The sequence below is a fragment of the Pleurodeles waltl genome, chromosome 2_1, assembly GCF_031143425.1.
Source record: "Pleurodeles waltl isolate 20211129_DDA chromosome 2_1, aPleWal1.hap1.20221129, whole genome shotgun sequence".
NCBI classification, from domain to species: domain Eukaryota; kingdom Metazoa; phylum Chordata; class Amphibia; order Caudata; family Salamandridae; genus Pleurodeles; species Pleurodeles waltl.
In genome coordinates this window covers 181,335,447-181,346,244 of record NC_090438.1, presented here as the reverse complement: position 1 = coordinate 181,346,244, position 10,798 = coordinate 181,335,447, and the positions used below count along the sequence as shown (strand labels likewise).

General features: G+C 40.6%; 2 protein-coding genes across 3 annotated transcripts in view; both read left to right on the top strand.

Annotated features, from left to right (window-relative positions):
- Window positions 1–5,550: 5,550 nt before the first annotated feature.
- Window positions 5,551–10,798, top strand: part of LOC138262270 (transcriptional regulator Kaiso-like) — a 297,541-nt gene continuing 292,293 nt past the window's right edge. For both annotated transcript variants that reach the window (XR_011199221.1, XM_069212155.1), the window contains exon 1: window positions 5,551–5,741. The gene's annotated coding sequence lies outside the window, so the exon portion shown is untranslated. The remainder of the gene's footprint in view (window positions 5,742–10,798) is intronic.
- LOC138262264 (transcriptional regulator Kaiso-like) overlaps window positions 5,836–10,798 on the top strand; it is a 141,486-nt gene continuing 136,523 nt past the window's right edge. The window contains exon 1 of the mRNA XM_069212141.1: window positions 5,836–6,004. The gene's annotated coding sequence lies outside the window, so the exon portion shown is untranslated. The remainder of the gene's footprint in view (window positions 6,005–10,798) is intronic.

Genomic DNA, 10,798 nt, shown 5'->3' with positions numbered 1-10,798 from the left:
TCACTTATCTACTGTGTGTCTATGGTAAATGTCTAACACTCCTCTCTGATAAGCCTAAGACTGCTCGACTATACTACCCACTAGGAGAGCACCTTGGGATTGGTAGAGAAAGACCCTGTCCAGTAGTAAGAGGACTCTTGGACTCTTTCTACAGTATATCTCATTTTGGTATACTATATAAAGAGCCAGCTTCCTACACCATTTGTCCTGCATACCATAATCTGAAATCTAACCGCTCACCTCTATCATCTACCAAAAAGCTATGCTTCAGTCTAATCAGGAATCCTGTGCTAAGAATGTCTTCATTGAATTTCTAAAGGAAGCCTTGCCCACCATCTCCTCAACTCAGTGTCTGGGTCCCACCACCCAGCCACACAAATGGAGCCAATTATAAACACTTTCACTCTTTCTGGAGTAGCAGCCCTTGCCCTCAGTCTTGTGCAGTGTCAAACTACAGTGATTCAAAATAGATCACACTTTACTTTGTAATTGATATAGGGAGCCAAGCTTGAAGATGAACACCAGAAGACACTCTCTCCAGCATTGGCAGGATCTCCTTTTTAATGTCTGTGTTAATTACCCATATATTTTCTTACAATGCTTTGCTCTTGAGGTTACTTGTTCCTTAAAGCTCAGCCTAATGCTCTCAATATTTCCTTATTCATGCGTTCATCCATTACTCTATGCTTCCAACCCCTGAACTGACCAGTTGTCTTTGTTGAAGCAGTGATCCTGTGGTAGCCTAGCAGTACACAGACTATTCACATGATTCTAGTGACTAACACAGCATAATCTTCATATACAAGTATAGTTTCTTTCTACAGTCTACCATCCTCGAAAAAACGTCATCTCCATTTCTAAATTTTGTCATGAAAACTGACCATTACTTAAGATCTCTGATTATTGCTTTTTCTATAATCTCTCAAATTGTCCTGCCTTCCAGCCTTTGCTTGCCTCCTCTCTCTGACCAAAACCGTCTTTAAGTCAAATGAATGTGTGCTTTAATCTTCATTGTTTATGTCCAGCATAAAGAAATTCAACACCTCGACAGCTGTAGTAAGCACTATATAAATTCAATTACAATACACGTGTGTCTTGCAGGCTGGTGGTCGGTTGCAATGTGCTTGGAGCTCAATGTCTGAACTAGACCAAAATACATGTTTTTCGGTTGGGGTGGTGTAGATACTAAAAATAATGTGAATTTAAATGATTTAATACAATTAGGATAATATAAACGCTTGGCTTTCTCTGAACATAATGTTTGTACAAAATTTAATCAGGTGAGTGTCTTCTTGAACAAACACAAATCTATGACTTTTTGCAGCCTTCTAAATACTCTCTGTTGAAAACAGAATACTTTTCAGTATCTGGTTTTCTTAACCCCTGGACACTTCATAAAACAAAATGTATATGTTTTCTGAGTGTGGCACTGATGACCCAAAGGCAACTACCTTGTAGTTGGACACTCCTTTAACTGTTTTGGGTCTCTGTCATTCACTTGAAATATAAAATAACGTGATGTTACTTGAATGCTGATGCAGTGTGAGCATGCAAAGTGCATAATGCATTAGAAAACCATCTCACCATTTAGCCAGGTGAGTGGGATCATGTCTGGCTCATACAGTAAAGAGAAGAAAGAAGTTTAAGAACAAAACCCATGTTAAAATGAATGAGCTAAAGGAATAAGGGGTATAACACAGCTAACTAGTTGAGTTTGGAGAAAGGGGCAAGAAGGCTAATTCAGTTACCCAGGTTGGTTCAATTGAAGTAAATAATGTTTGTAAAGGGAGACAGAGAAATTCCTGTTACAACCATAGTCTTTGACCATGATAATCAATCACCATCGCCCTGCAAAGGTAAGCAACCTAAAATCACCACCAAACAAGTTTAAACTTTTAAACCAATAACGGCCTGATTACGATTAAAGGTGTTATTTATAAAAGTAGAAACAGCTCCAGGCCTTACAGTAAAAATGTAACTATCCATATTTCATTTTTACTTAATTCTAAGCATATAAATACATTTATGGCTAAAACTAAAGGTAACATCATTGGTAGTTACATTATAGTAAAAGGAAACTGACTTTTATACCATGCTTTATAACAGAATGTTTCTTTTCCATATTAAAGAGTAAATGTGTTAAATATCTTGCAAACTTTACATGGTATCGACGGTATAAAATCTAGCAGGTAGGTTTTATCTCCTCAAGAATAGGCCCTCAGGATGAGTCAACAATTATTATTACAAAAATAAATTGACTATTCAGATTTTTTCAATATTTAATTCTATGTATATAAACAGTTGACAATTAGGTTCCAGAACTGCGACACTCGTCTTGAGCAGAACAATCCGTTAAGAGAGTGGAACTGGGTTACAATGGTAATTAATAACAATGGTCTGTCACTTATTATGTTAGATGAGCCAGACTGAAACTTCTGAACCTGTTGCCATTAAATACATTAGTACAATTGCAACAGGTTCAACGTAAAACACCTCAGACATAAAATTGAGAAAACATACTAGCAAGTTTAACTGAAAATAATGTTGTGGAACACTGCAGACCTGGGATTTGTCCATCTAAAAATGTATTTAGTAAATATTTTGATTTATTCTAATTAAAGTGCATATAAGAGACTTGGACAACTACACCTTGTAATGGGATTATCTTGTTAAGATTACACCATGGCCAGTTAATCCATGAAGGAGAGACCCAAGGATGGTCGACTTATTTTGAGTTCCATAATTATCATGCTCAAATCTTATGTGGCTACAGATATATATAGAAAAAGGTTACTTGCTACTAGTTGAGTTTGTGGTAGAGAATGATGTAGTAACAATACATTTGTTGTTTTGAGGTGATGTATATGTATCTCCTTTTTGAATTGGAAGTCTTCTACCTGCCTCTGAAGAGTGTGCTTACCTGACCTGGCAAGTAATTTGAAAGTATTGTATTTGATCCCTGCTTCAGTGAACATGAAAAACAGACCAACCAAAGTAACCAACATGTGACCCAGCCTCATACTACGTCATCACAATGTACATAAGACACATAATTTTAATAAAAACGTCTTAGGATCAGAACACAATGAGTTTGGGAAACTAACTCCGAATTATCATCCCTCTTTCTATACGCAACATGTTAGTAGAATAACCCACTGAAGTGTACTGGTTTTTAATTATGATATTTTGCACCATGCGTCTCATGTAACTTTTAGGTCGAGCGTAAGCGTTCGACCTCTTGTATACTTTTAATGGCTCAAATCGATTTCATTTGTTGGCTGCAGTGTCCTTTAAAAATGATTGCTCGCTAGCGGTCAGTTTTGCATTTTTCTCCCTCCTTTTTCTGTTTCAGAGCAGTGACCAACTACTATATTATTTCACTTTGGTTTCTTTATCTGTTGCTGTGATGGACTACTTTTGTTATTTCTTTGTTGCTCCCTTTTTACTGTGGGTGTTTCAGGCTGGTAGCTATAAGCAATGATGTGAAACTTGCAGAGCCTCGCATCTGGAGTCTCTCTCCAGGGCCCCTCCCTGCCAGCCCTCACGACATCCACACACAGGGCATTGCTTATCTCCTTTATTGGGGCCATAACTCTTCTCAGGCTGCTCTGCTATTGTTAACTTCATTACAGTTTTGTTGAAATGCGAGGCAAGAATGCTTGCATTCTGTTAACATAAAAAGAAAATACTTTTCCAGTCTTATTTTCCAATTTCTGTTCAGATGTTTACACAACTTGAGGTAGTGCAGTCATCACCTTGTCTCTCCTCAAGGGCTTGTTTTATTTTGTGTCTTTTCGTGGTTACATGTTTTTCACCTACTGCAGTTTTACTCCGACTCTGTGCTAGTTCGTTTCTGGCATGTTAAGCTTCAGTACGTTTTGGTGTTTCTGGGTGTGCATTTGTTTTCATCACTGGCAGCAGTGATGCCTTGGTGTGTAGCTGGACAGGATTGAAGACCAACAAGTAACAGTATTCTTTCTGTGTAGCATATGCCACACGAATGCATGTAGGAATGTTTCCTAGTGCCAAAACTACCCAATTTGTAACGTCTTCTTGTACTTTCTAACTTCATACTTTATTGGGAATAAGTACCAACTTCCGTTTTATACAAGTTCACTGCAGTTTTTAGACTGAATGCATTTACTGTTAAATACCTTGACCCTCAAACTTTCATCATCTAATAATATCTGCAGGTAACTGAAGTTTTCCCTGCCTTAGTCATTTAGAATCTAACCTATCACCGAACTTAGCAAAATGTATCTATGTGCTCTTTGGCTCATAGTATGCGAAAGGTGACAAGTCTGACACTATAAAACAAAGCTAATAAACAGTCTCTACACAAATAATAAAAAAAAGCTTAAAATGTAGGTGTAGCAATATCAAGGTTTTGAAATGCTGCCGGATAGGCACCTGAATGACAATTTTCAGAGGATTTTTTTGCGGGGTACGTGCATAAGGGGGCATGTACACACATTTGTAATAGATCATAAAATAACATGCATTCTGCAATAAGATAACTCGAATGTAAAGCAAAACAAAAATCATTACTAACTCTACCCTGATGGACAGGATATGCTTCTATATAGTGTGTAGACTACACACGTTGTATAACCTATACAACGTGTGTAGTCTACACACTATATAGAAGCATATCCTGTCCATCAGGGTAGAGTTAGTAATGATTTTTGTGTATTTGATGGGAGAGGTAAAGGATCACATTCTGCATTTAGAGTGCAGGAAAGTGCTGCCTCTGTAAGTGGACTGTTTAAAACTCAAGGGCAATTGTCATTCCATTTTATGCATTTCCAATATCCGTGCATTTTGAAGGTGGAAAATAGTGACATGGGTAGAAAGCCAGCTTAAAAACACGCTGATCCGTACATTTTTATGATGGCAGTGGTCCAAATTGCTCCACGACTCCTCATATAACCTGACGGTTTGTGAAAAACAAGAACCTGAAGGCCCCTTATACATCAATTCAAATAACTTTCATAACTTCGTAAATTTAATTTTAAATGGCAACATTATCTTTTTTTGCTGCAGCTCGAGGAAGAAGGTAAATGGAAGTGCTTTAGTTGTATGCAGGACCACTGGAATTAAATGGCCGGAAAAGACGAAATTAAGAGGCAGGGTAGATGAATTTATGTGGCAAGAAAAGTCTAGTTATGAATTTACAATGCCAATAGCTCTAACTCAAGCAACTGCGAGATCGATTGCACTGCAAATGCTTGTTTATGTAGTACTAGATCTTTCAAATGAAAACAATACATTTTTCTGTCATTAAAAAACACTGCCGTGACAGCGTCTTATGTGAAGGTCAAACGAATAGTTATACCAGTGTTTTTCAATTGGTTTATAAGTGGTAGTAAAGAGATGTTAGCTATCTCCAGTGCCTTGCTGCTGGCACCACCATGCGCATAACAGCATCACTTGTCCGCAGGTCTTGACGCCAAGTGCGTGTCTTTCCTAAAAGCCCACTTTCAGAGTTGTTCTCTGTTCTGCAGCCTAAATAAAGTTCTTTGAACAAAAAAAAAAAAAACTGCAAGCAAACGCCGACCACATCCGATCTTTGCCGAAGTGGGTGTGCGGTGCGGGAAAGCGTCTCGCGCCCCCTGCAGGCTATGGCTGGGCGTTGACGTGCCAACGGCAGCTGCAGCAGCAACGGGAGAAGGCGGTGCTCGGTGGCAGGCGAACGGGCCTCTCGCGTGCTTCTACAGGAGGAACGGCGGCTCGGAGCACAGGTAACGTGCCCGGTGGGGGTGGCGTGCGTGGTCCCTTCCCGCGGCGGCGCGCGCCGGTGCAGGCAGCGCGCGGGCGGCAGCGGCTCTTTGTGTGCGCGAGGCCTCCCCCCGGGCATCACGCCCCCTCCTCCACGCCTGTGTGAACCCGTGAGTCCGCCGGACTGGAGGAGGATGCGCTACCCGTAGCAGGCCACTGAAGGGGCCGCTTGGGAGACCGGTCCAGCCCGCCCGGTTCACGCTAGCGCGCGCTGCTCCGCTTCCGGGTGAGTACCGGACGCCCGAGACGGGGTGTTTCACCTGTCAGCCTCGAGGATGCCCGGGAGCCCGAGAGGGCTGTCAGACCCGAGTCCTGGCGCCGGAGACACCCCCCGGTGCGCAAAGCTGCAGGCACCTTGTGCTTTTGTGTTGACAATGGCCCCCCTCCCTTCCCGCCGCCATGTGTTTCAAGATGTCGGGAGTGCAGGTCGCGGCCTGCCGTTGCGGCGGCGCCCTGGGTCCCACCCTCTGCTCCGATGCACCCCAGTGTGCACGGGACGGGCGTAGAGCATTGTTCCCCCGAGGCCCGCGCTGCTCGCTCGGGCCTGTTCCCACGGGATGGTCAGAGGGAATCTCAGCCTTGTGCTTAGGAAGTAGGCAGTGCGATTGTCTGTCAGGAGCAGTCATTGAATGCGGCGGTAGAAGGCAAAACCCGTTCAACTCCCGCCCCTTGAAAACTGCCCTGCAAGACATTGAGTGAGCTCATTGGGGATAAGTAGTGTTTTTTTTTTTTTTTTTTAAATTTAAAAAAGAAACAAAAGTTGTGTTTTGTGACTGAGCGTCCCAAAGCCATCCCAGCTACCGAACTCGGATTTTTTTCTTTCAGGTCAACGTTTTCAAGTTTGTTAATGTCAGTCCAGTTCCTTTCAAGACCATGAACCAGTAATTCAATCGTAGAATATGTTGCTAAATTAAAAGCCTATGACCTATCCATCTGTTAACCTTAGTTTGTTGATTTCTTTATTGTACTGAAGCGATGTCAGTTTTATATTTTCAGTGTTCCTAAAGGGGTTATTTATCATTGAAACCTTGGCGGTGATACTCCTTTTATTTTTCAGTTGGAAATTACTAGAGCTTTAGGATAGTACGCTAACGCACACTTTCTGTTTTGGGGTTGGAGGGGGGGTTAATAGGACCCAAGGGGCATGTTTATATCTGTGAAGCAGCCTGTCCAGGACTCCAAAGGCAACATGAAGGCAGAACCAGCGCAGTTCGCTTGCTTCACCAATAACCTTAACCATTGTAGATGTATTTCGGGATTGATAAATACATACACGCAAGTGTTTCAGATTAACTCAGCCACCATACCTTCACTTCTACATCCATGCAGTGTATTCTTCACAGTAGTGTCTGTACAATAACTGCAACCTGACAGATGTACATCACTAGGAGGGAACAGAGTAAATCATGTGCAATTATATACTCAATGGATAGAGGCCTAGGTGATGCATATGGCTAGTAGGCCCAGCATTGTGAGTATTATAAATTTCAAGATGCGTACGTGATGGCAAAATGTCTGCCCACTGTAGTTCTGCCCCTTCGTTGTGGAAGTGACCTAATGCCGCTAGCGGTTGATGTCACATCGTATGGCAGTGTTGACCGCTGTTCGCACCCTCATTGGCTAACATGGATGCCAATGGGGAATCTGGCAAAGTATTTCAGGTTAACTCAATCAGCGTACCCGTCACTTTTTGAGCGGGCAAAGTGAACATTACCTGTGATTTAAAGCATTTCTTATGTGAAAGTCATTGTTAGACATACGGTAATCCGGTGGTTTTAAGTATGGTTCGAATGTAATGGTCTTTTAAAACACAAAAGGCAGGTTAATATCCATAATTGTCAGGAGTGACTCACATTGTTATACTTTGTGTATTGTTTTCTGTCACTACAAGCAATTTACGTCCCAGTTGTATCTCTCGAGTAGCTAGCTGACAGTATAACTATAGATTAACATAGTTTTCTCAAGATGCACGCATAGTAATCCTGTGAATCATTTGTACACTGCTCGATGAGATGAAAGACCCTGCTACATAACTACATGTCTGGTCGGGTGACATCTAGAGAGCTACATCACTGTTATAAACATACTGTGCCCTGCGTTATATCTGTCCACTAACATATATTCAGATTATTTCTGTGTTCCTGTAAATTGGACCTTATACCAAATAATAGAGGAATGCTTTACAGAGATTGTAGAAATGAGTGACCTTCGTTCTCAATAATCAAAATGTGTGTTGAGTAGCATGTACATTGAATAATGCGTTTATTGTATAAATATTCAAATTTGGATCAGGGTTATCTCTCGAAACTAGAATCGAGAGGTATAATGTGATAGTTAAAATCAGTTGCGATCGTGTAAAAGTATAACATGGAAAGGATTGGAATTCAGTGGACAGAAAGAGGTTAAAACAGTGTCATCTCAAATAGCAGAAAGAAGTAGAGGGTGCAGAGGCAAGTAAAAAGAAGTTCCCACAAAATACTATTAGGACGTGGTTGGTGATATCGGTTTGTGTTATAATTAATGTATGTTAGGCTAGCAAAACGTCTTACCTATTGTGAATTTGGTTTGTACTGCACAAATCCAGTTCCACTGCACTTGTCTAAATTCTTATTGAGTTTCACTTCTAGAGTTATGTGCACAGTTTTTGATAATATGTTTGGAATTATTGCAGGTTTCTTGATGTTATCAACCTGCTCTTAAAAATTGCGTTTTTGAGATTTGGGGACAAACTATCTTTATAGAACTGTACTTTTAATGTGAAGAAAATACTATTGAATCAGTAATTGAAACCATGCTAATGTAACTAGTGTTCTGTTATGTTCTTGATTGAATTTACAGTAGGTGTCCCAGGATTACAATCCCTGGAGAAATAGCTGTTTAGCATTTAAGAAAATATCTCAGAAGAGTGGGAATGTATGATGATGCTGCAGCCAAAATATGACATCAGTTGATGGCACGTGTACTTGCTAAATGTAGCCGTCCTCCATCAGTTTTGATTTTTGTAAATAAGACTTTCTTTTTGTCTAACTGGCCTGATTGCTTATCAGAGTAAGGCCATTGAGGAGAATTACACTGAAGCTTTTTCCTCCCTTCAGTTCAGTATACTGGCTTTTAAGCACAGCATTCTTGGCATGCAGGTAGCCCACCAACCCTTAGGTTGTTTTATTGTTACACATATGTATAATCACAGAAGGTGTTTCCAGGACTCCCTTATAGATTTTGGGTGGGGGGGGGGGGTAAATACCTCTTTAATCAGCCAAGAGGTTGGATGTGCTAGGGGACCTTAAATTAGCTCATGCATTGTCTCTAGCAAGACATTGTTTTCTACTGGTGGGCTTAGAGGCCACCCATTGGTTAACTTTTGTTGGCTTCATTATCACTGTCATTTGCTTGGGTCTTATTTGTCAGCTGAAGGGGAATTCCTTCCATGCTCTTCATGAGTTTGTACCTCCCCTGGAGCATGAATGTTTTACTTGTCATTCCACTGCTCAAATGTTTAGGTGCTGCTTATTCTTTGCAGTAGTAGCCTTCCTCTGGGACTTGGCTTTATCACCACTGAGCTAGATGTAGCATTTTCGAAGTGTGCCAGGAGTAGGAGAGACCATCTTCTGGCAGTAGCTCGGTCAGTGTTCTGGGTGAAGGATCTCTGCATTAAGTTGTCAAATGGCAGTCCCTGTATACTAAATCGTATTAGAGATTGAAATTTCTGACGTAAGAGAGCATAATTTCAGACTACAGTATTTTGACTATGTGTCTGTCTGCACTTCTTCTTATTTGACCTAAACATGCTGATGAATAGAAACTTGATCCAAACTGATGTCACCCCAGGTGTTATATATTATACCATCAGTCCAACGACCTGAAGTTTCACTGTTCTTAGAAAGAAAAGGTCAATCGACATCTGCATTAAATGGTAGACATGACAATGTTTCTCCATAAATTAAAAAAAGATGGCTACCTCCATGGTCTAAAACGGCAACCTTCATGATCTAAAATGGTAACGGAGCCCACCTAGAATAAATTCAGATGAGTCTGACCTTAGAGGCTTTACATACGCTTCTGATGAAAACAGTAGCATACAAGTGTAATACACAGTAGAGGAATGACCAAAGTGAGCAGCCACAGAAAGCAGAAGAAAAATGTTTGCAATAAGGTGGCTTATTTGGGCAGCTGCACTTTTTGGACCTAGTGTTGGCCAGCACTTAGGAAAACTTAACAACCTCAAGCATTTTCGAACACAAGACATCTAGAGGAGTCAATGGTGGTGCGTCATGCTTGGGATGCCACCACTTTTTCTTAAAAAAAATACCCTCCTCATGTCAAATATAAATGAATTAAACTCATTTATATACTTCCGTCATAGAAAGTCCTATGATTTGTTGGGAACATTAAAAATTCCCCCACGCAGTGTTCCCATGATTTTAAAAGTGTGGGTGGGCCTGTCATAACTGACAAAAAGGCAGATCTGTGACAGGGTGACATCAATGTGGACTTCACCCGAGTCTTCAAAAAATTATAAAAATGTTGCCAGAGCTGCAGAAGGTGTAGTCAACTGAATAATCTATTTGATTTAATTGTAATCTGCTTGACCCACCAACTGGTCTCTGAAATTAAATATTTGCCTATGGCAACACAATTACAGTCACCTTTTTTCATTATCACGCAGAGCACTTTTCAATATGAGTTGAGCATACCTGCTATACAAAAAACTTAAAATCTTGTTTGAATAGGGTACATTTGACCCCTAACTTGCCTCTTAGTTCACTAAAAGTATTACCAGGGTGGAAGAATGTTTCCCGGTCCATACTTAAAAACTCACCTCGAGTAAATGTAGTAGTAAAGCATCGTTTAGTAGCATGCTGTCATTTACAGACAGCACTTTTTTCATTGAAATGTCCAAAAACTTTCTCACTGATGTGCAGTTTTACAAATAAAACTGTACAGTGTACAAACAGTGTGCACTAATTTGGTTTCAGCAAATATTTATCATTTGCATTTACCCAATTAACGTGTTCTGATT